This window comes from Bubalus kerabau, chromosome 9, assembly GCF_029407905.1.
Source record: "Bubalus kerabau isolate K-KA32 ecotype Philippines breed swamp buffalo chromosome 9, PCC_UOA_SB_1v2, whole genome shotgun sequence".
Classification (NCBI taxonomy): domain Eukaryota; kingdom Metazoa; phylum Chordata; class Mammalia; order Artiodactyla; family Bovidae; genus Bubalus; species Bubalus kerabau.
In genome coordinates this window covers 56,274,788-56,297,848 of record NC_073632.1, presented here as the reverse complement: position 1 = coordinate 56,297,848, position 23,061 = coordinate 56,274,788, and the positions used below count along the sequence as shown (strand labels likewise).

Here is a 23,061-nt window from a genome sequence, read left to right as displayed (position 1 = left end):
TTTTATATTTATCTTCAGGATGATACACACTGGGCAAATACCTGTCATGTAATACACAGCAATTAATTTTTATGTTAACTTCCCTGGTAGCTCAGATGGTAAAGAATTTGCCTGCAATTCAGGAGACCTGGGTTTGATCCCTGGGTCAGGAATATCCCCTGGAGAATGCAATGGCAACCCACTCCAGTATTCTTGCCTGGAGAATCCCATGGACAGAGGAGCCTGGTGACCTATAGTCCATGGGGTCTCCAGAGAGTCAGACACAACTGAGCGACTAACACTTTCACTTTCTAATGCTAAATTAATCTCTTTTGCTATTTTCCTACCAGGACATAAGAGAAATACAAGGTATTTAAGAAAAATAGCATTTGTATATTATTTTACTGTGCAAATGAGGAGGTATTGCTGTCTAATAGAGACAGTGTGCTATGTCACTTCAGTCATGTCTGACTCTTCCGGATCCTAAGGACTGTAGCCCACAGGCTCCTCTGTGCATGGAATTCTCCTGGCAAGAATTCTGGAGAGGGTTGCGATGCCCTCCACCAGCGGATCTCTCCCACCCAGGGATCGGATCCACATCTCCCTCAGCTCCTACATTGCAGACGGCTTCTTTATTCAGAGCCACCTGGGAAGCCCTCATATTTAGAGTACCTGAACTTAAAATTTTTGGTACTTGTTTGTTTTTAAGTTTGGCTTTTATCTAAGAGTTTTGTTGGGCAGGTATAGTACTAGAGAGTCACAAACAAGAGTCATTTCAAAAAAAATCTCCTTCTGCTATATGAAAAAAAAACTACATTCTATAAATATACAATGAATACATCCTGTTTTTATATCTGGCAGTCTAATCAGCTTGTTTTTAGAAGCAAATGATGAGAATTTCAGCCTTGCTTAAGAAATGTCTTTACAATGATGTTTGGGATTAGAATATAGGTGTTTTAAAGATGTCATTAAAAATCAACTAATAGGTTGCTGATTAGATTTTGTTTGCTTGGTTACATATGAGTAAAAAAAAAGTGAGGCTAAATGTAACTTTACATCTGACTCAAGGAGTTCTTAAAGGAAGCTATTTAATTGGCTGTTTTGCACTGTAAAGAAATAGCTTTAATTAAATTGATATATTTAGTTTTATAGGTCAGCAATATGTCATTAAAAATCCATATAAATGATAGCAAGTAACATGATATTGTATGCTTTTAATAGCATAACATTTTTTATGAAAACAGTCTCCAAATCATAAATATTAATCAAATAATATTCCAAGTAATCCACATATTCACAGAAAGCATAACTTTCCTTTTAAATAAGACAATAATCCACAGTTCAATTCAGTTGCTCAGTCATGTCTGACTCTTTGTGACCCCATGGATTGCAGCATGCCACGGTTCCATGTCCATCACCAACTCCTGGAGCTTGCTCAAACTTATGTCCATTGAGTTGGTGATGCCATCCAACCATCTCATCCTCTGTCATCCCCTTCTCCTACCTTCAATCTTTCCCAGCATCAGGGTCTTTTCCAAGAGGTCAGTTCTTTGCACCAGGTGGCCAAAGTATTGGAGTTTCAGCTTCAGCGTCAGTCCTTCCAATGAATATTTAGGACTGATTTCCCTGAGGATTGATTGGTTTGATCTTGCAGTCCAAATGATAATCCACAAGTGAACCTCAAATTAGAACATATATAATAACTCGATGAGCCTTTAACTAAACCTAGATAAAGTTTCAAATTACAAAATAAAACCAAATGTTATATAAAAACATTCAGTAAAACAGGAGCCTTGGCTATTTAGGGTACATGTGAGTGAATCTGTCTCAAACTGTATTGTGAATGAAAAACATCGGTCAATATAACTGATTAGAAGAATGGATGATTTATTAAACTTTGTTTCCTGCTATATGATAATGAAGTTATTAAAGTGTTAATTAGATCTCATTTTGTCTTAGAAAGAGATAAGTCAATGTAATATATATAATCTCTTGCTTGTAATGAAGCAGCCTTGAGAGAGAAGGACCATAGGAAAGCTACCATTAATGTGATGAATGGACAGAAAGCTCCTGTGTGTGGGCTGGGATATATAGCTAGAGTGGGAACAGTTACAAAAGGTCTGAGTCTTGATCATGAACTTGACTCGCTGTAGCTGACAACTTGTTCGTGTAGTATGGATGAATGACACCTCTTAATCCAACTCTTCACCTCAGGTACTCCCTAAAAAGAGAGACTGGGACTTGTTTTTATCCAACAGTGTATTTCACTAGGGCCAAGGGATACACTGGTTCATTTCTCCACAACATTAAATAGTCTCCTTTCCCTCTTTTTGTTTTTTCTTGGCTTATATAAGATATAAAGACCAGATATGTGTGGGTCTATTTCTGGACTCTGTATTCTGTTCCACTGACTTACAAGTCCATTGTTATGGCATTGCCTGTGTGCTTAGTCATGTCTGACTCTTTGCGACCCCATAGACTATAGCCTGGTCTGTCCTACTTTCCAAGCAAGAATACTGTAGTGGCTTGCCATTTCCTCTTCTAGGGGATCTTTCCAACCTAGGGACCTCGCCCACGTCTCTGCATCTCCTGCACTGGCAGGCAGATTCTTTACCAGTTTGCCACCTGGGAAACCCCAGGCTTATATAAAAGTATGCCTAATTTAGAAGAAACAAGCTGGAGGACTTGGGAGAACTGAAATAAATGCCCTGTGTATTAATTGAAGATATGCTAGGAACGGCATCTGGTCCCATCACTTCATGGGAAATAGATGGGCACGCAGTGGAAACAGTGTCAGACTTTATTTTGGGGGGCTCCAAAATCACTGCAGATGGTGATTGCAGCCATGAAATTAAAAGACGCTTACTCCTTGGAAAGAAAGTTATGACCAACCTAGATAGCATATTCAAAAGCAGAGACATTACTTTGCTAACAAAGGTCCATCTGGTCAAGGCTATCTTTTTTCCAGTAGTCATATATGGATGGGAGAGTTGGACTGTGAAGAAAGCTGAGCGCCGAAGAATTGATGCTTTTAAACTGTGCTGTTGGAGAAGGAGATCAGTCCTAGGTGTTCTTTGGAAGGAATGATGCTAAAGCTGAAACTCCAGTACTTTGGCCACCTCCTGCAAAGAGTTGACTCATTGGAAGAGACTCTGATGCTGGGAGGGATTGGGGGCAGGAGGAAAAGGGAAAGACAGAGGATGAGATGGCTGGATGGCATCACCGACTCAATGCACGTGAGTTTGAGTGAACTCTGGGAGTTGGTGATGGACAGGGAGGCCTGGCGTGCTGCAATTCATGGGGTTGCAAAGAGTCAGACACGACTGAGAGACTGAACTGAACTGAACTGAGGAAACATCCCACAACAGCAAGTTAAATCTGAACTCTGCCTATGCATTTTCTACATTATTGTCTAAAATGAGAGGATCAGAATAGGTTTCAAAGTGAAAGTGAAAGTCAAAGTGAAGTCGTTCAGTCTTGTCTGACTCTTTGCGACCCCATGGACTGTAGCCTACCAAGCTTCTCTGTCCGTGGTATTTTCCAGGCAAGAGTACTGGAGTGGGTTGCCATTTTCTTCTCCAGGGGATCTTCCTGACCCAGGGATTGAACTCAGGTCTCCCACAATGCAAGCAGATGCTTTACCCTCTGAGCCACCAGGGAAGCCCCCAGAATAGGTTTGGCACTGTAGTAGTTCATTTTGTTTGAGTCTGTGCTCTATTAGAACATGATAAGCCAGAAACCAAACCATCATGGATTGGTTTGTGCACTGACGCCAAAAGAGCTAATCAGAGTCTGGCATATGGGACATTTGAACAAGAAAATTGGTGTTAAGTATCTGGTTCTGTGTTTGGACTGCTTCATAAGCTGGTGGATTTTGCTTGGTAATCTTAGGGATAGCAGGGAGCAGAAAGAGAACAGCTGTGGCCACTCTACCTGTAACTGGGCTAAATTACCTGCTTGGCCTTCCCACCTTCCCCATGTGAAAATTCATCTTTGGCTTCTTGGATGTTTTTCCAAACTTCTTAAAAGTTACTTGATGAAGAGTTATTTCTAGTTTTGGGATGAAATTGTTACTGATATAGCACATTCACATTCAGTGAATATTTATTGACTATAACTGTGTATCAGGCAACATATGGATTATATTCACTGAGATACAAAATAAAATAATGGGTAAGAGGAATTTTGAAGCCAGATCACACAGGTTCAAATGACAACTCCTGCCATTTACAGTGTAGAAAATGCACTTAAACTGCAGGCATCTAGATTCTATGTGCTTTGTTTTCCTCATTTGCCATTGGGCACCTTAATAGAAGCTAGCATGATTGTTGTTCATTGTCCAGTCACTTAGTTGTGCCCAACTCCTTGTGAACCCATGGACAGAAGCATGCCAGGCTTCCCTGTCCTGCACTGTGTCCTGGAGTTTGCTTAAACTCATGCCCATCGAATTGGTGATGCCTTCCAACCATTGCATCCTCTGTTGTTCCCTTCTCCTCCTGCCTTCAATCTTTCCCAGCATCAGGGTGTTTTCCAATGAGTTGGTTCTTTGCATCAGGTGGCCAAAGTATTGGAGTTTCAGCTTCAGCATCAGTCCTTCCAATGAATATTCAGGGTTGATGTCCTTTAAGATTGACTGGTTTGATCTCCTTGCTGTCCAAGAGACTCTCAAGAGTCTTTTCTAGCACCACAATTCAAAAGCATCAGTTCTTCAGTGCTCAGCCTTCTTTATGGTCCCACTCTCGTATCTGTAGTAGTAGTAGTTTAGTCGCTAAGTCATGTCTGACTCTTGCGACCCCATGGACTATAGCCCTCCAGGTTCCTCTGTCCATGGGATTCTCCAGGAAAGAATACTGGAGTGGGTTGCCATATCCTTCTCCAGGGGATCTTCCAGACCCAGGAATCAAACCCAGGTCTCCTGCATTGCAGGCAAATTCTTTACCAACTGAGCTATAAGGGAATCTCAGCTAGACTGAGCTATCTGTACATGACTACAAAGTCCATGGCTTTGACTATATGGACCTTTGTCATTAAGGTGATGTCTCTGCTTTTTAATACACTGTCTAGGTTTGTCATTGCTTTCCCTCTAAGAAGCAAGCATCTTTTTTATTTTTTGGCTGCAGTCACCATCTTCAGTGATTTTGGAGCTCAGGAAAATAGAATCTGTCACTGTATTCCTTTTTTCCCCTTCTACTGGCTATGAAGTGATGGGACTAGATGACATGATGTTAATTTTTTTGAATGTTGAATTTTATGCCAGATTTTTCACTCTATTTTTTCACCTTCATCAAGAGGCTCCCTAGTTCCTCTTCACCTTCTACCATTAGAGTGGTATCATCTGCATATCTGAGGATGTTAATATTTCTCCCAGAAATCTTGATTCCAGCTTGTGATTCAAGTTAGTATAATGCAGAGTGTTAAATGAAAGAAGTAACTTCATGTTTTGGAAGGCACCAGTATTCCCAGTCCTTAGCTTTCACTTCTTTTTCTACACTCTTTTCTCGGTTATCTTATCTAACACCTGTGACTTTAAATACTATAAATCTAATGTCTCTAAAATTTAAATATCAATTTATGAATTTCTTCTCCAAATTATAGATTCTTATGCTCAACTTTCTACATGACATTTCAAACTGAACTCCTGATTTTATCCTCCTATGTGAGAAATAGATTTAAGGGCCTAGGTCTGATAGATAGAGTGCCTGATGAACTATGGAATGAGGTTCGTGACATTGTACAGGAGTCAGGGATCAAGACCATCCCCATGGAAAAGAAATGCAAAAAAAGCAAAATGGCTATCTGGGGAGGCCTTATAAATAGCTGTGAAAAGAAGAGAAGTGAAAAGCAAAGGAGAAAAGGAAAGATATAAGCATCTGAATGCAGAGTTCCAAAGAATAGCAAGAAGAGATAAGAAAGTCTTCCTCAGCGATCAATGCAAAGAAATAGAGGAAAACAACAGAATGGGAAAGACTAGAGATCTCTTCAAGAAAATTAGAGATACCAAGGAAACATTTCATGCAAAAATGGGCTCGATAAAGGACAGAAGTGGTATGGACCTAACAGAAGCAGAAGATACCAAGAAGAGGTGGCAAGAATACACAGAAGAACTGTACAAAAAAGATCTTCAAGACCCAGATAATCATGATGGTGTGATCACTCACCTAGAGCCAGACATCCTGGAATGTGAAGTCAAGTGGGCCTTAGAAAGCATCACTACGAACAAAGCTAGTGGAGGTGATGGAATTCCACTTGAGCTATTTCAAATCCTGAAAGACGATGCTGTGAAAGTGCTGCACTCAATATGCCAGCAAATTTGGAAAACTCAGCAGTGGCCACAGGACTGGAAAAGTTCAGTTTTCATTCCAATCCCAAAGAAAGGCAATGGCAAAGAATGCTCAAACTACCACACAATTGCACTCATCTCACACGCTAGTAAAGTAATGCTCAAAATTCTCCAAGCCAGGCTTCAGCAATACATGAACCATGAACTTCCAGATGTTCAAGCTGGTTTTAGAAAAGGCAGAGGAACCAGAGATCAAATTGCCAACATCTGCTGGATCATGGAAAAAGCAAGAGAATTCCAGAGAAACATCTATTTCTGCTTTATTGACTATGCCAAAGCCTTTGACTGTGTGGATCACAATAAACTATGGACAATTCTGAAAGAGATGGGAATACCAGACCACCTGATCTGCCTCTTGAGAAATCTGTATGCAGGTCAGGAAACAACAGTTAGAACTGGACATGGAACAACAGACTGGTTCCAAATAGGAAAAGGAGTAAGTCAAGGTTGTATATTGTCACCTTGCTTATTTAACTTATATACAGAGTACATCATGAGAAACGCTGGACTGGAAGAAACACAAGCTGGAATCAAGATTGCCTAGAGAAATATCAATAATCTCAGATATGCAGATGACACCACCCATATGGCAGAAAGTGAAGAGGAACTACAAAGCCTCTTGATGAAAGTGAAAGAGAAGAGTGAAAAAGTTGGCTTAAAGCTCCACATTCAGAAAACGAAGATCACAGTATCCAGTCCCATCACTTCATGGGAAATAGATGGGGAAACAGTGGAAACAGTGTCAGACTTTATTTTGGGGGGGCTCCAAAATCACTGCAGATGGTGACTGCAGCCATGAAATGAAAAGACGCTTACTCCTTGGAAGGAAAGTTATGACCAACCTAGATAGCATATTCAAAAGCAGAGACATTACTTTGCCAATAAAGGTCCGTCTAGTCAAGGCCATGGTTTTTCCTGTGGTCATGTATGGATGTGAGAGTTGGACTGTGAAGAAGGCTGAGCACCGAAGAATTGATGCTTTTGAACTGTGGTGTTGGAGAAGACTCTTGAGAGTCCCTTGGACTGCAAGGAGATCCAACCAGTCCATTCTGAAGGAGATCAGCCCTGGGATTTCTTTGGAGGGAATGATGCTGAAGCTGAAACTCCAGTATTGGCCACCTCATGTGAAGAGCTGACTCACTGGAAAAGACTCTGATGCTGGGAGGGATTGGGGGCAGGAGGAGAAGGGGACGACAGAGGATGAGATGGCTGGATGGCATCACCAACTCAATGGATGTGAGTCTGAGTGAACTCTGGGAGTTGGTGATGGACAGGGAGGCCTGGCATCTGCTCTTCATGTGATCACAAAGAGTCGGACACAACTGAGCAACTGAACTGAACTGAACTGATCTGATAACCTCTTATTTTGTCACCTTCCCTGATTGAGCAAATAGTGACTCCATCCTCCCAGTTGCACAGGGCCAAAAGTTTCAAAGTGATTTTTCTTTTTCCCTTATGCCAATATGTGATCTACCAGCCAAATCTGTCAGCTGTACATTCAAATTATATCCAAAATCTGACCTCTTCTCACCATCTCTACCACTACTTCCTGGTTCAAGCCCATCACCGTCTTTGACCTTGATTATTATAATAGAAATCTATATGCAGGTCAAGAACTGAACATGGAACAACACACTGGTTCCAAATCGGGGAAGGAGTATGTCAAGGCTGTATATTGTTACTCTGTTTATTTAACTTGTATGCAGAGTACATCATGTGAAATGCCAGACTGGGTGAAGCAGAAGCTGGAATCAAGATTGCCAGGAGAAATATCAATAACCTCAGATATGCAGATGACACCACACTTATGGCAGAAAGCAAAGAACTAAAGAGCCTCTTGATGAAAGTGAAAGAGAAGAGTGAAAAAGTTGGCTTAAAATCAACATTCAGAAAACTGAGATTATGACATCTGCTCCCATCACTTCATGGCAAATAGATGCGGAAATAGAGACTTTATATTTTTGGGCTCCAAAATCACTGCAGATGGTGACTGCCGCCGTGAAATAAAAAGACACTTACTCCTTGGAAGAAATTTATGACCAACCTAGACAGGATATTAGAAAGCAGAGACATTACTTTGCCAACAAAGGTCCATCTTGTCAAAGATATGGTTTTTCCAGTAGTCATGTATGGATGTGAGAGTTGGACTATAGAGAAAGCTGAGCACCAAAGAATTCATGCTTATGAACTATGGTGTTGGAGAAGACTCTTGAGAGTCCCTTTGACTGCAAGGAGATCCAACCAGTCCATCCTAAAGGAGATCAGTCCTGAATATTCATTGGAAGGAATGAAATTGAAACTCCAATAATTTAGCCACCTGATGTGAAGAACTGACTCATTGGAAAAGACCCTGATGCTGGGGAAGATTGAAGGCAGGAGGAGAAGGGGACAGCAGAGGATGAGATGGTTGGATGTTACCACCGATTCAATGGACATGAGTTTGAGTGAACTCCGGGAGTTGGTGATGGACAGGGAGGCCTGGCATGCTGCAGTCCATGGGATCACAAAGATTTGGAGACGACTGAGTGATTGAACTGAAATGATTTAAGAGGCTCCTACTAGTCCCCCTATATCTACTCTTGCCCCCATTCATTTTCTTCTGAACACAACATAATAATTTTTCCAAAGTGTAAGTAAAATCAGAGTACTAGTCAGCTGGGAAAAAAACAAAATGCCTACAACCACCTCTAAGGCCCTACCTTAGCATCAGTCCCCTCCATGACTTCTCTGCCCTCGGCAATGACTCCTCTCTCCTTTCCTCCTTCAGCTTCCATGACCTCCGTGTTCGTTTTTGGACATGCCAGACATGCTGCAGCCTGTGGCTGTTTGCACCTTGCTGTTTCCTCTCCCCTGGTGCCCTTTCTTCAGACAGTCGCATAGCTCCTCTTGGGGCCCTCTCCCAGGTCTGCGTACCACTGTCCGCTTCTCAGTCAGCGGCTCCCTGATCATCTGTTAAAATTACCAGCTAGCTCCTAGCACTGCAAATTTTTCTTCCCTGTTTTCTTTTCCCTCATAACAATCTCTACCCTTTCACATATTGTATATTTTCCTTGTACACTTATTTTTTCCTCCAGCAGAATGTAACTTCCAAGAGAGCAGGGATCTTTGCCTTTTTTTTTGTTGTTCTCTGCTTTATCTTAAGAGCTTACAGTACTGCCCAGGACATATTGGGCATGTCACAAATATTTGTTGACTGGTTGAGTTAACTTATTCTGTGAGAACTTTCTGAGCACTAAACATACAGCATTGAATTAGGTGCTGCAGTGTTCTTGCCTGGAGAATCCCAGGGACGGGGGAGCCTGGTGGGCTGCCGTCTATGGGGTCACACAGAGTTGGACACGACTGAAGTGACTTAGCAGCAGTAGCAGTAGAATAAAGAGAAGATAAAAATACTCTGTACCTTCAAGAAACTTAAAATCAAAGTTGTGAAATAAAGCATACAAATATCTGCAGTATAAAACAATACAGGGGCATAAAAAATAGAAGTAAAATGCTAAGGGGAATAGGATGGGCTTTCTAAAGAAATTGTCCTTTAATATGTAATGGACCCTTAATATGTAGCAGGATTTCAGCTAGAAGAGATGAGATGGGTATTAAAGATTACTAAGACAGAAGGAATGACATGAACAAATCAATATAGCAATGGGAAAGGTACATTATATAGAGAGAATAGTATGCATTTCAGTTTGAGAAGTGTGTGGATTATACACATCAGGGGAGTGGGAGATGTCAGTTATGTGTAGTACATGCTTTTTCGTATACCCTGACAAGGATATGGAGAAAAGGGAGACTTAGTACACTGTAAGAATGTAAACTGGTACAGTCATTGTGCAAAACAGTATGGAGGTTCCTCAAAAACTAAAAATAGAATTATCTTATGATCTAGCAGTTCCACTCCTGGGTATATATCTGGAAAGAAATGAGACTGCTAATTAAAAAAGATATATGCACCCCAATGCTCATAGACTTATTATTTACAATAGCCAAGGTATGAAATCAACCTAAGTGTCCATCAATAGATTAATGGATAAAGAAGATGTAGTATGGATATACACACACAATGGAATATTACCCAGGCATAAAAAAGAACCAAATTCTACTATTGGCAGTGACATGGATGGATCTGGAGGGTATTATGCTTAGTGAAATAAGTCAGACAGAAAATCACAAATAATGTTATAACTTATATTGGATTCTAAAAATGGATGAATAAAATGTCTTTTCTTAGATTCCTATGAGGGTCTTTTCTGCCTTATTACCATCACAGATGCTTCTTGTGACCTATTATTTACAATCAACTGAGTGCATTGCTGATCCTTGCAAGTCAAATGCCCTTACAGAAACAATCTGCCCTCTTGTCATCAGCTTCCTCTTCTGAACTGTGATGTACTAAAGGAAGTGGACTTCCTAGATGTCTTTCAAGGACCTCTATAGCAATGAAAAGAACCTACGATTTTTTTCTGTTAGATATTTACTTGTGTGTTTTACATGTAGAATAGTATTATCATAAAGTAGACCATTGTTTATTTGGACAGCTGGAGACAGAAAAAAAAAAAAAAACTAGCTTAGTGAAAATGTATGCAACTGGACTTTTTTCTCCTTTCATTTCATTTGGTTCTTTTGTTTGATGTTGTATGTCTCATCCATGAAAGATGCTACCATCCTAGAAAGATGAGAATTTAATTGCTCTCATCAAACATGCTGCCTAATAAATTGCTTACTCTGGCACAGGAAATTAGAAGTAGCTTTAATATGAGCAAAAGTCTCTTTATATGGCAGATTTTTATATGATGTAGATGTATATAACTAGATTTCTTTATATCATATGCCATCTGTCATTGAATATTGGCATGATAGTTGCAGTTGATGTTATTATAGGCACAAATGCAATGATAAATGGATCTTTTTTGAAAGCCTGTTGTATTTTCCAAATTTTCTCTTAAAGAAAAAAATATAAAATATTGTAAAATTTTGACATAAATCTGTATTTATAATGTAGAGGAATATCTTAATTCTACTTCATTTGTAATATGTATTTTTGCTTTATTGAACTTGGTGATGCAAAGCAGGGCACTTGAATGCAATATGAAAATAAATTGAACTTCTCTTGGTGGTTTTTCCCATCTACTCAAATATAATTCAAACTATTTTCTGGCATTAGTAGGATTTGTTTCTCTTTCTCTAGATGAAGGCTTTTCTATAAGGCAATCCATACGTCTCAAGTTTTCAAATAAAAACAGTCTACGTTACTGTAATTTCACAGCACTTTTTTTTCTTTTTAATAAGGATACTAATGAAGTCTGATGCTTTGCTCAACATCATAAAATATTTTCTTAACATCAGGAGACAGTAGCAAAACTAACATTTAAAACATGCCATAATAAATCCAGATACAGGAAACTGCTTGAGGAGCAAAATCCAGACTAAGTCAAAGAGAGGAATAATTCTTCTTTGTCAAGTGAATCAGCATCAAAGCTATTCCAAGCTGCTTCTATGCTGCACTGTTGTTTAAATTTTTATCATAGTTTTAAAGAAGATAGAAGAAAAAAATTCAAAATCAACATAATCATTTAAAGTTATAGCAATGTTACTTGGAAGACACAAAGAGAAAGGGTATTGACATTATGGACCATTTAACAGGGTGTTCAAAGATGTTTAATGCAATAACATTTTATAAACACATGCACTTATATGTCAGAAGTTGCAAAAATGCAAGACCATGGGGCTTGACTTTTATATATTAAGTTACATGCCCCAAATTTAAATAGATGGGGAGCTTACTACATGAAAAAGGAGTATGATCAGTAAACCAGCATTTTTCATTTTCCTAAGCTCTAATAAGGATCTTTTTCATTTGAAAAGTGAAGTAGAGAAATCCTCCATTATAATTACTTATTTCTCATCTACATAACTAATTTAACAGGCTTATAGTAACATCCTGATAATCCTTAGGCATGATTATAATATAAAAAAATGGAGTTTTTTCCAAAAATAATCAGCATTAATAAATTAGTAAGATCTTGGAATTTCGGAAATTTATTTCATAACTGCCATCACATTTTAAAATAATTTGTTGATCATAGGGCTCTGTGTTTATTTAAACTCAAATGCAGTTTTTTTTAATAAAATTAATTTTAAAATGTCAAAATTGTTTGTGTTTATATATGTATATATATCGGATGTCTAAGAATGTGAATCTCCTCATCCACTATGATAAAATGAATTCATGCATTTATATATTCAATTATTTAATCATTCAACAAATAGTGTCTACTGTGTCCCAGGCACTATGCTATCACATAATGATGAACGAGGTATGTATCCTAATCTCATGCAACTCATGAAAGAGGACACAATTCAAATAAAGAAACAGACAGTATAATAAGGTAAATATTACATGAGATCCTCATAGGATAGTCTCCAGGTGGCTCAGGGGTTAAGCATTTGCTTGCCAATACAGGAGACGCAGGAGATATGGGTTCAATCCCTGAGCCAGGAAATTCCTTTGGAGGAGGAAACGCAACCCACTCCAGTAATCTTGCCTGGAGAATCCCATGGACAGAGGAGTCTTGTGGGCTACAGTCCATGGGGTCACAAAGAGACCACAACTGAGCACTCACACGTGCCCTGCTTGCAGTAGAATATGTACAGTGCTGTCTGGTGTTGAGTACCTAGTGAAGTGCGTGCTCCAGGCAGAGAGTGTAAATGGCCCCATCCATGTGGTAGACAGAAAATGATAAATAACTTTCAAGCAAAAAGGATAAATCTGTTTTTTGTCTTCTAATAATATCAAGGGGGGAAAAAGACACCTAAAGCAATAACAATGTGAGTTGCTGTGATAATGCAGTGAGGGTTTTAGAATTGGGGTTTAAGTCATTAGTGCTAATGCTAGGCCCTAACAATCAGATACTTGGGTTTTAATTCACAATCTGGAATAGGAAACAATTGATCAGGTCAGTTCATGAATTTAAAACTGAGATCTCTGCATAAAGCTAAACTCTGGAAGGGCTAAATCTTCCATAGACTAGGAACTAAAATCGCTACCTGTGCAAAAGAAAGAAGTAGGAGACAGCTCTGTCCAAGGCTCTGAATGGAAAACAAAACAAAATGGGAAAAAGAAAGCATTTTTTAAAAAAAGAAATCAAAGCTCAAAGCTTGTTTCATACAGGACGTGATATACAAATTTCACTCTCTTCATGGTGCAGGAATTTTGACCTGGACATTATATCATAAAAATTGACCTTACATGATGAAATCCTTTGGATATCTGGTAGAATCACATGCAGATGCAAAACTACCCTGAAGGAATACTTCCAGCCCAGTTGCTGTACACAGCATCCCACTGAGGAAAAAAACCCTCTCATGATGAGCTCTGTGACTCTCCTCACCTCCACTATAAAAATCATCCTCTTTGAGTGACATAAATTATAACAAATAGGAGCATCAGCATCCATGAGAACTTGAGATAAAACAACAATCTGAAAAGGACCATAAAATATCAGTTCAGTTCAGTTCAGTCACTCAGTCATGTCCAACTCTTTGCGACCCATGAATTGCAGCACGCCAGGCCTCCCTGTCCATCACCAACTCCCGGACTTCACTCAGACTCACGTCCATCGAGTTGGTGATGCCATCCAGCCATCTCATCCTCTGTCATCCCCTTCTCCTCCTGCCCCCAATCCCTCCCAGCATCAGAGTCTTTTCCAATGAGTCAACTCTTTACATGAGGTGGCCAAAGTACTGGAGTTTCAGCTTTAGCATCATTCCTTCCAAAGAACACCTAGGGCTGATCTCCTATTTAGGATGGACTGGTTGGATCTCCTTGTAGTCCAAGGGACTCTCAAGAGTCTTCTCCAACACCACAGTTCAAAAGTATCAATTCTTCGGCGCTCAGCGTTCTTCACAGTCCAACTCTCACATCCATACATGACCACAGGAAAAACCATAGCCTTGACTAGACAGACCGTTGTTGGCAAAGTAATGTCTCCGCTTTTGAATATGCTATCTAGGTTGGTCATAACTTTCCTTCCAAGGAGTATGCATCTTTTAATTTCATGGCTGCAGTCACCATCTGCAGTGATTTTGGAGCCCCCCCAAAATAAAGTCTGACACTGTTTCCACTGTTTGCCCATCTATTTCCCATGAAGTGATGGGACCAGATGCCATGATCTTCGTTTTCTGAATGTGGAGCTTTAAGCCAACTTTTTCACTCTCCTCTTTCACTTTCATCAAGAGGCTTTGTAGTTCCTCTTTACTTTCTGCCATACGGGTGGTGTCATCTGCATATCTGAGGTTATTGATATTCTCCTGGCTTATCTCCATAAAATATAGAGATAAGCAAAATGATGGCAAAACTCTGTGTGTTTTATTTACCTTTGTATCATTAGTGTTGAGGATAATTCTAGAATTTGATTGATGGATTATTATGTTTGAAACAGAGATTCAAAGGAAAACAGAGTTATTAACAATAATTTTTTAAAAAAGAAAACAAAAAGTTAACAGGCAAAGTGGAAAAAAACGAAGTCACACTTTCTGGAAAGGAAAATTATAGATGTTAAAATTTAAAGGCATAGGAGATGGGTATAGGGAAAATTAGACAAAACCATGCTCAAGAAGAAAGATCTGAGGATAATTCCTCAAATGAGGCACAAGTGAAAAAGAGATAGAAAATATGGGAGAGTAAGAGATATGGAGAATGAAATGATAGAATCTATCTATCTGAAATAAGATTTCTAGAAGGAATTGATAGAATAGGGAAGAGATAATTAAGGAGCTAATGACTGATGGATTTTGAGTTAATGAAATATATGAATCCCCAGATTGAAATCCACAGAGTTCTGATCAGATTACATACAAATAAATCCATTTTTAGACATAATGAACAAATAAAGTAGAATTAGTTGGGCAGCAGAGACTTTAAAAACAACATTGGAGGCTAGAAAACAAGGCAATGTCATCTTCAAAGTGCTGAGAATAAATAATTGTCAGACTAGAATTCTAATTCAAAATTGCTAAATTAGTAATGAACATTGAGGCTAAAATAAAGACATTTTTAGGCAAAGACTGCAGACATTTCTATTTTGCAAAGACGCTCTCTGATCTACTGAAGAGTATACTTCAGAAAGAAGAAATTGAAACTGGGTAGAAAAAATGTGAGACATAAGCAGTGGTGAGCAAAGAATTGGTGAGCATATAGACAAATGTAAATAATTGATGGCTTTAAAAATAACTTTGGGGCAGCTAACAGAATGATATAAATAAAATACAAGACAGGTATAAGGGTATTGTTAGGGGGAAGACCTGTGCATAGGCATTCTCAAGTTTTTGATTAGTGGAACAGAGTAGAAATTTCCTTAACTTACTATTTTGTTAGGGTAAAATATGCATGCAACTTAAAATAGAAGGGCTTCTTTGGTGTCTCAGCTGATAAAGAATCCATATACAGTGCAGAAGACCTGCATTTAATCCCTGGATTGAGAAGATCCCCTGGAGAACAGAACAGGTACCAACTCCAGTATTCTGGCCTGGAGAATTCCATGGACTACTGTCTATGGGCTCGCAAAGAGTCGGACACAACTGAGCAACTTCCACTAAAATAAAAGAGTAATTAGATTGTAAATAGGTACAACTTTAAAATTAGTAGATAAATTTACTAATTCATTAAATTATGAATTTAAAGAAATTGATTAAAAAATTGATCAGGCCATTGGTAAGAAAAAATATATAGAAAAAATGTATAAATTAAAAAACAATCTAAGCAGAAAATGCTGTGTATGTAAAAGCCTGAATGTCAGGGAAAGCAGTTATGTTTGGAGCTGTAAATAGTTCTCAGTGGCTGAAAAGGAGGTTGTTTGGGGTACACAGTCGGAAAAGGATTAGGGTGTAAGGCAAGATGAGGTTAGAAAGCTGACCAGGAGTCATAAAAGTCATCATGTGTGTGTGCTTTGTCGCTCAGTCATTATCTGACTCTTTGCAATCCCATGGCATGTAGCCTGCCAGGCTCCTCTGTTCATAGGTATTCTCCAGGCAAGTGTACTGGAGTGGGTTGCCGTGCCCTCCTCCAGGGGATCTTCCCAACCCAGGGATTGAACCCAGGTGTCCGGCATTGCAGGCAGATTCTGTACCGACTGAGCCACCAGGGAAGCCCAAAGATCATCATATTCCATTTCAAAAGCTACACGAGTTTTTTTTTTAATGTAAGTGAAGCCACCAGATTCATGTGCATTGAAAGACCAATCCTGCTGTGTGCAGCAACATGGATGGACCTTGAGGATATTTTGCTAAGACAGAAAAGTCAAAGAGGGAAAGATAAGCACTGTGTGATACCACATAAATGTGGAATATAAAAAACCTGCATTCATAGAAACAAAGTGTAGAATGGTGGTTACCAGAAGCTACGATATGGGGAATTAGGGAGATTCTGGTTAAACCACAGCAGTTCCCAACATTTTGGCACCAGGGACCTGTTACATCGAAGACAATATTTCCACAGATGGGGGTGGAGGGATGGTTTGGGGATGATTCAATTCCATTACATTTATTGTGAACTTTATTTCTATTATTATTACATCAGCTCCACCTCAGATCATCAGGCATTAGATCCTGGAGGTTGGGAACCCTTGGGTTAAAGGATACAAACTTGCAGCTTGTATTAATAAATATTAATAAGACATTAATGGAGATCTAATGTACAGTGTGATGATTATAGTCAACTGTATTATATACTTCAAAGTTGCCAAGAGAGTACATCTGAAATTTTCTTACCACAAAAAAGAAAACTATGATTATCTGACATGCTAAAGGTGTTAGCTAAAACTTCAGCTATAATCATTTTGCAATAAATAAAGGAATTAAAGCAACAGCATTGTACACTTCAGACTTACATGATGTTACATGTCCATTATATGTCAACTAAAAAAATAAAGATCATTCTTGCCACAGTAAATACTCCTTGGAAAAGAGAGACTGGAAGCAAGAATACCAATTAGCCGAGTGAAACAAAAATGTCCTGATGTTAAGATGGTAGCTGTGGGAACAAAGGCAGTTACAGGTTGGAGAAACAAACAAAGCTGAAGAACTGATGTAACACAGAAAATGAAGTGGGTGGTAAAGAGGGAGAGACATAGTATGTGGAACCAAGGCTTTTGGTTTGAATATTATAGTGAAGATTCACTGAGACACCAAACAGGTAATTAGGACTTGTTTTAATGTCTGCTAACTTGTCAGAAATTTGTGAGGCCATGTTGGGAACATTTACACTCCAGGAATTGGCACAAAGTATATTCAGGCTTGGTTTTTATTTTCAAGTATCTGACTGAGATTTGGAAGTTATTTCTAGTTAGTTTTATTTGGATGTCTACTGATAAGACATCCAAATAAAGGTGTTTGGTAGATAGCAGATTAAATGTGTCTGGAACTCAGGAGAAAGGTATGTGGGAGACAGATTTCGGATTTGGATCTTGTGGGTAACTGAATTGTTTATTTACTAACTGAATTTGTTTACATATTTGAAGAGAATAGTCACAATAACCTGGACCATGATAACTTGTTAATATTTTTAGTGCTTCAGAAAGGTAGACTGATTTTTCCTTGGCTTTGAAACATGAAAGAGTGAAAGTGTTAGTCATCCAGTCACTCTATGACCTCATTGACTTAACCCACCAGGCTAACAAATTCTTCTTACCATATCAAGTAAACTTGTGATAGACTATACTAGTTATTAGCTTATTATCTGCTGCTGCTGCTGCTGCTAAGTCACTTCAGTTGTGTCCAACTCTGTGCGACCCCATATACGGCAGCCCACCAGGCTTCCCTGTCCCTGCCTGGGATTCTCCAGGCAAGAGTTCTGGAGTGGGTTGCCATTTCCTTTTCCAATGCAGGAAAGTGAAAAGTGAAGGTGAAGTCGCTCAGTCATGTCTGACTCTTAGCGACCCCATGGAATGCAGCCTACCAGGCACCTCCGTCCATGGGATTTTCCAGGCAAGAGTACTGGAGTGGGTTGCCATTGGAGGCTATCAGCTCCAAATCCATCTCCCTCACCTCCCCATTTTGTGATACTGGAGCTGGACCCTATAAACATTTCTCCTTTGTCAAGTAACTCAGTGTTAGATTTTGTCAATAGACTACACTGGGGAATACTGTAAGTTAGAACACAGGAAAGGGCTTCTCTATTTTTTTTTTTTTAATTTAAATATAGTTAATTTGCAATACTGTTATTTTTGGGTGTACAGCAAAGTGAATTGGTTATATGTATATATGTTGAATTTTTTCCATTACAAATGATTACAAGAGATCGAATATAGTTCCTATGCTACATAGTAAATCCTTAGTGTTTATCTATTTTATAAGGTTAAAGCGTCTGCCTGGAATGGGGGAGACCCGGGTTTGATCTCTGGGTCGGAAAGATCCCCTGGAGAAAGAAATGGCAACCCACTCCAGTACTCCTGCCTGGAGAATCCCATGGAGGGAGGAGCCTGGTAGGCTACAGTCCATGGGGTCGCAAAGAGTCTGAAAAGACTGAGCGACTTCATTTTTCTTTCACTTTCAGTGTATATTTGTTAATCCCATGCTCCTGATTGATCCCTTGTTCCTTCCCCTTTAATAACTAAATTTGTGTTCTATGTCTGTGAGCCTGTTTCTGCTTTGTAAACATGTTTATGTGTACTGTTTTTTAGAGTCTACATATATGGCATATCATGATATTTGTCTTTCTGACTTATTTCACTTAGTATGATATTCTCTAAGTCCATCTGTATTGTTGCAAATGGCATCATTTCATTCGTTTTTATGGGTGAGTAATATGTACCACATCTTCTCTATCCATTTGCCTGTCGACAGGCGCTTTTAGGTTGCTTCCATGTCTTGGCTATTTTAAATGATGCTGCGTGACTGTGGTGGCGCATGTATCTTTTCAAGTTAGAGTTCTCATCTTTTCCAGATACATACCCAGGAATGAGATTGCGGCATCATATGGAAACTCTGTGTTTAGTTTTTAAAGGAACATCCTTACTGTTTTCCAGAGTGGATATACAAATTTACAACAGTAGTATGGGATATTTCCCTTTTCTCCATATCCTCTCTAGCATTTATTGTTTGTAGATGTTTTTGATGATGGCTGTTGTGATTGGTGTGAGGTGATAACTCACTGTAGTTTTGATTTGCATTTCTCTAACAATCAGTGATGTTAAGTATCTTTTCCATGTGTCTGGGGACCATTTGTATGTCTTTTTTGGAGAAAAGTCTATTTAGATCTTTTCTTTCTGTTTCTAATATGACACTTCTTAGCATACATGTGGGGATAGGCATGCAGGAACCCAACGCTGCTGGCCCTTCAGTGAGTTTTTCCCCCTCAATTTTTGGAGAACTTCTCCAGCACACCAGTGGTTGTGGGTTGACTCTACTCTATGCCACCCAGCAGGTAACTTCTTGTGTACCCGCTCTGGCCCACAGTGTTCAAGGGAACTCTGTCAGCACAGATTGTGGCTTCCAATGAGCCAGCTCCGAGCTGGGATAACCCAGGCAGACCTTTCCTGGAAGTCTGAATATCAGTCTTATGGCAAGGGAATGGAAGAGCTTACAATGTGGCCCCTTTTTTAGATTTTCTCTATTAGCCCTAGAGGTAGAGCTTTCCCCCTAAATTTTTTTATTTGTGTATATTTCAGAAAGTTGATTTTCTAAGGAGGTGTGCTTTGGGGGAAGGACTCATCAGCAGAGGCAGTTACTGGGAAAGCTAGTAGACAACCTTTCCAGCAACCAAGGGAATAAGTCCTTTAGTCTTGAAAGTCTTAAAAAGGAATCTAGAACACACAGAGCAGAATTGGTAATACATATATTCTTTGTGTTTCATAGACAAAAACTGTATCATCCATCTCTCTTTATCAGGAATGACCCTGCTTTGCAGTGTTGTCCATCAATAAATTTGTAGAATTGAAGCAAAATCATATGCATGATCCTGGGATAGTGGGTATAAAGAGAAGATTAAGACATGGTATCAGTTTTTAATGACAATTAGTGTCAGACTGGGAGACCAAATTATAAGTTTTAAAAGGAAACAGTATAAGTGAAAAGAAAATGCAAGTAACAGTTTCTTGTAACAGCAGAACAGATGCCACACGGAATTATATTACATGATTAATCGCCAAATGAGTCACATTAAATCTTTGCTGGAACAAATAAAAATAAATTACTAAATTAATGATATAGACAATTATTGCTACAGGAGTTTAGTTGGAGTGGAAAGTTAGGAAAACTGAGCAGTTGGAGGTAAGGTTGAAAGGCTTATAAATAAGGAATTTAAACCACTTCTTCCAGGATCCTAGAAATGTTTGAAGGTGTTGACAGAAGTCTTGTGAAGACCTTAGTGAGAAATTGGGCTGGCAGTAGTGTAGTAGATTAAAGTAGGATACTGGGGATGGTAGACCACTAATAGGCAATTTTCAAAGTCTAGACTTAGGTGACAGAGGTGAGATGGAAGTGGAAGCAACTCTCTTTATTAGAACTTCCTAATTCTCTGCTTCATGTTGATTTTTCCTTCTCATCTGCCCCAGGCCTTATTGCTCAACATATTTTGGTCTTTGATAATTTGCTATAATATACTCATCATAACAACAATAACTGAGGTTTGTATATTTATTCATATCTTACAGAGTGCTTTCAGTACTCATCTGACTCTTCCAAGAATACCATGAGGTGGGCAGGACAGGAAATTTTATCACCATTTTTACATATGAAAAGTAAAGTCCAGTTGCTTAATATTATTACTCCTTTCTTATAACACTATAAACTTCTTCAAGCTACAAAGCTCATTTCGATCCTAGGATAGTGTCTTAAATATGAAAAGCTGTCAACAGATTTTAGTGGGAAGAGTGGGAACTCATACTTGAGGCACTACAATCTCATAAAATTAGGTATTATAGAATATGCTGCCAAGAGATGACTCCAAGTAATATTAAAGTTGACTTTTTTTCATTTTTTACTTCTGAATGAGCAAGGTTTAGTCTTTGAATAGATGACAGCTTCATATGTTACAGCAGGTGTAATATCACATTTGGGAAACCTTTTTTCTCATGCTATAGGAAAATATTACAGAAAATACAGATGGAATGCTCTATATAAGTATTTCTCTAAAATGAATACAGCCCTCTCCTAAGAAAAATATATCTATATATCTATATACTCTCATCACATGAACCAAATCTCAGGGAGGTAAGGAATATATGTAAGAGTAAAATTACATGGGAGCATACATTAACTAGCTCATAATTTCTGATAATCATAATAGGTGATTTTCTTAATTTAGTAAGTTACTTCCCAGGTGGTGCTAGTGGTAAAGAACCCACCTGCCAATACAGGAGACGGAAGAGACATGGATTTGATCCCTGGTTCGGGAAGATTCCCTGGAGGACATTGCAACCCACTCCCGTATTCTTGGGTAGAGAATCCCCATGGACAAAGAAGCCTGGTAGACTACAGTCCATAGGATTGCAAAGAGTCAGACATGACTGAATCAAATTAGCACACATGCACTTTTTTAAAGATACCTTGAGAAGAAAACAATTAGATGACAATTTAGTAATAATAATAGAGGCAGATGAAAGTATGGAAACAAGCACTGGAATGAGCTTTGATGTTCCACCTTTACCAGTTATTTATTTCATAACAGCATGAGAAATTCAAATAGTGATGGAGTAGGTGATTTCTGAATTTTCTTTAAGATATTAAATACTTTTTTTTTCAGTTATTATTTAATATATAGCTGATACTGGTGACACAACAGAGAATAAGAAAGATATTTGTCCTTCTGGATCTTTTATACTGGTATTGTGTATTTGACTGATTTGTTGTATTGCAGCTTGAAGGAGATAGAGTTTGTGCTTACAATACAAGCATTGTTTATTTCAAAAAAAAAGCAGAACTATGAAAATTGGCCTGAGGCTAGGAAGTAAAGCGTATGTTTGAGGAAAAGTTAGCAGTGTATTTTACTTGGGTACTGGTAGAAATTTTAGAAGGTCTCAGAAAAGAATTTCAGTAAAGACACAACAAAATCCACTACCAAAGAGATCTTAAAGAGGAAGAAAACAGAAAATTGATTTATCAGTTAGTCCTTGGTGTCTTCTGAGTAAAATTCAATGGAGTAGCAAGGCACAGCCAGATTGAAGAAATTTACAGTGTAGGTGGGTGGTAATAAAGTATAGGCAGCGGCATATGGGTTATGTTTAAAGAAATATTTGTAGTTTATAAACATGGGTCAAGGAAAATAGGGTGGTGAGTTACAGAATGGCAGGAACATTTTTATGTTGCTTTGAAGGGAAAATAGAAAATATTGGTAGACAAAGAAGCATATGAGAATAGATTTGGGCAACATAATGATGTCTGGAAGCTAAGTCAGGGCAAACTTGAGTGGTTAAGCTTGAGGAAGATAGAAGTGAAAGAAAGAGGAAGGTGAAGATGCAGAGAAACAAAGTATTGTTTGAACATCAACAGACTTTTCAAAATCAGGAAAAGTTTGAAATAGTTATTTTAGAGAACATGATGGGGAGCTAAAAACAAGGAAACAAAAGGGAAAAAAGGAAGAAAAGTCAAGAGAATGAGAAGATAAGCCACAGACAGAAAATATTTGCAAAAGACACATCTGAGAGAGAACTGCTTTCCAAAACATACAAAGAACTAATACATCTTAAAAATAAGCAGGCAACCAAACTTTAAGAAGGGCCACTCCAGTGTTCTTGCCTGTAGAATCCCAA

At 38.6% G+C, this 23,061-nt stretch overlaps 1 protein-coding gene across 13 annotated transcripts in view; it reads left to right on the top strand.

Annotated features, from left to right (window-relative positions):
* GRIK2 (glutamate ionotropic receptor kainate type subunit 2) overlaps positions 1–23,061 on the top strand; it is a 753,908-nt gene that overhangs the window by 216,876 nt on the left and 513,971 nt on the right. The window lies entirely within an intron of this gene.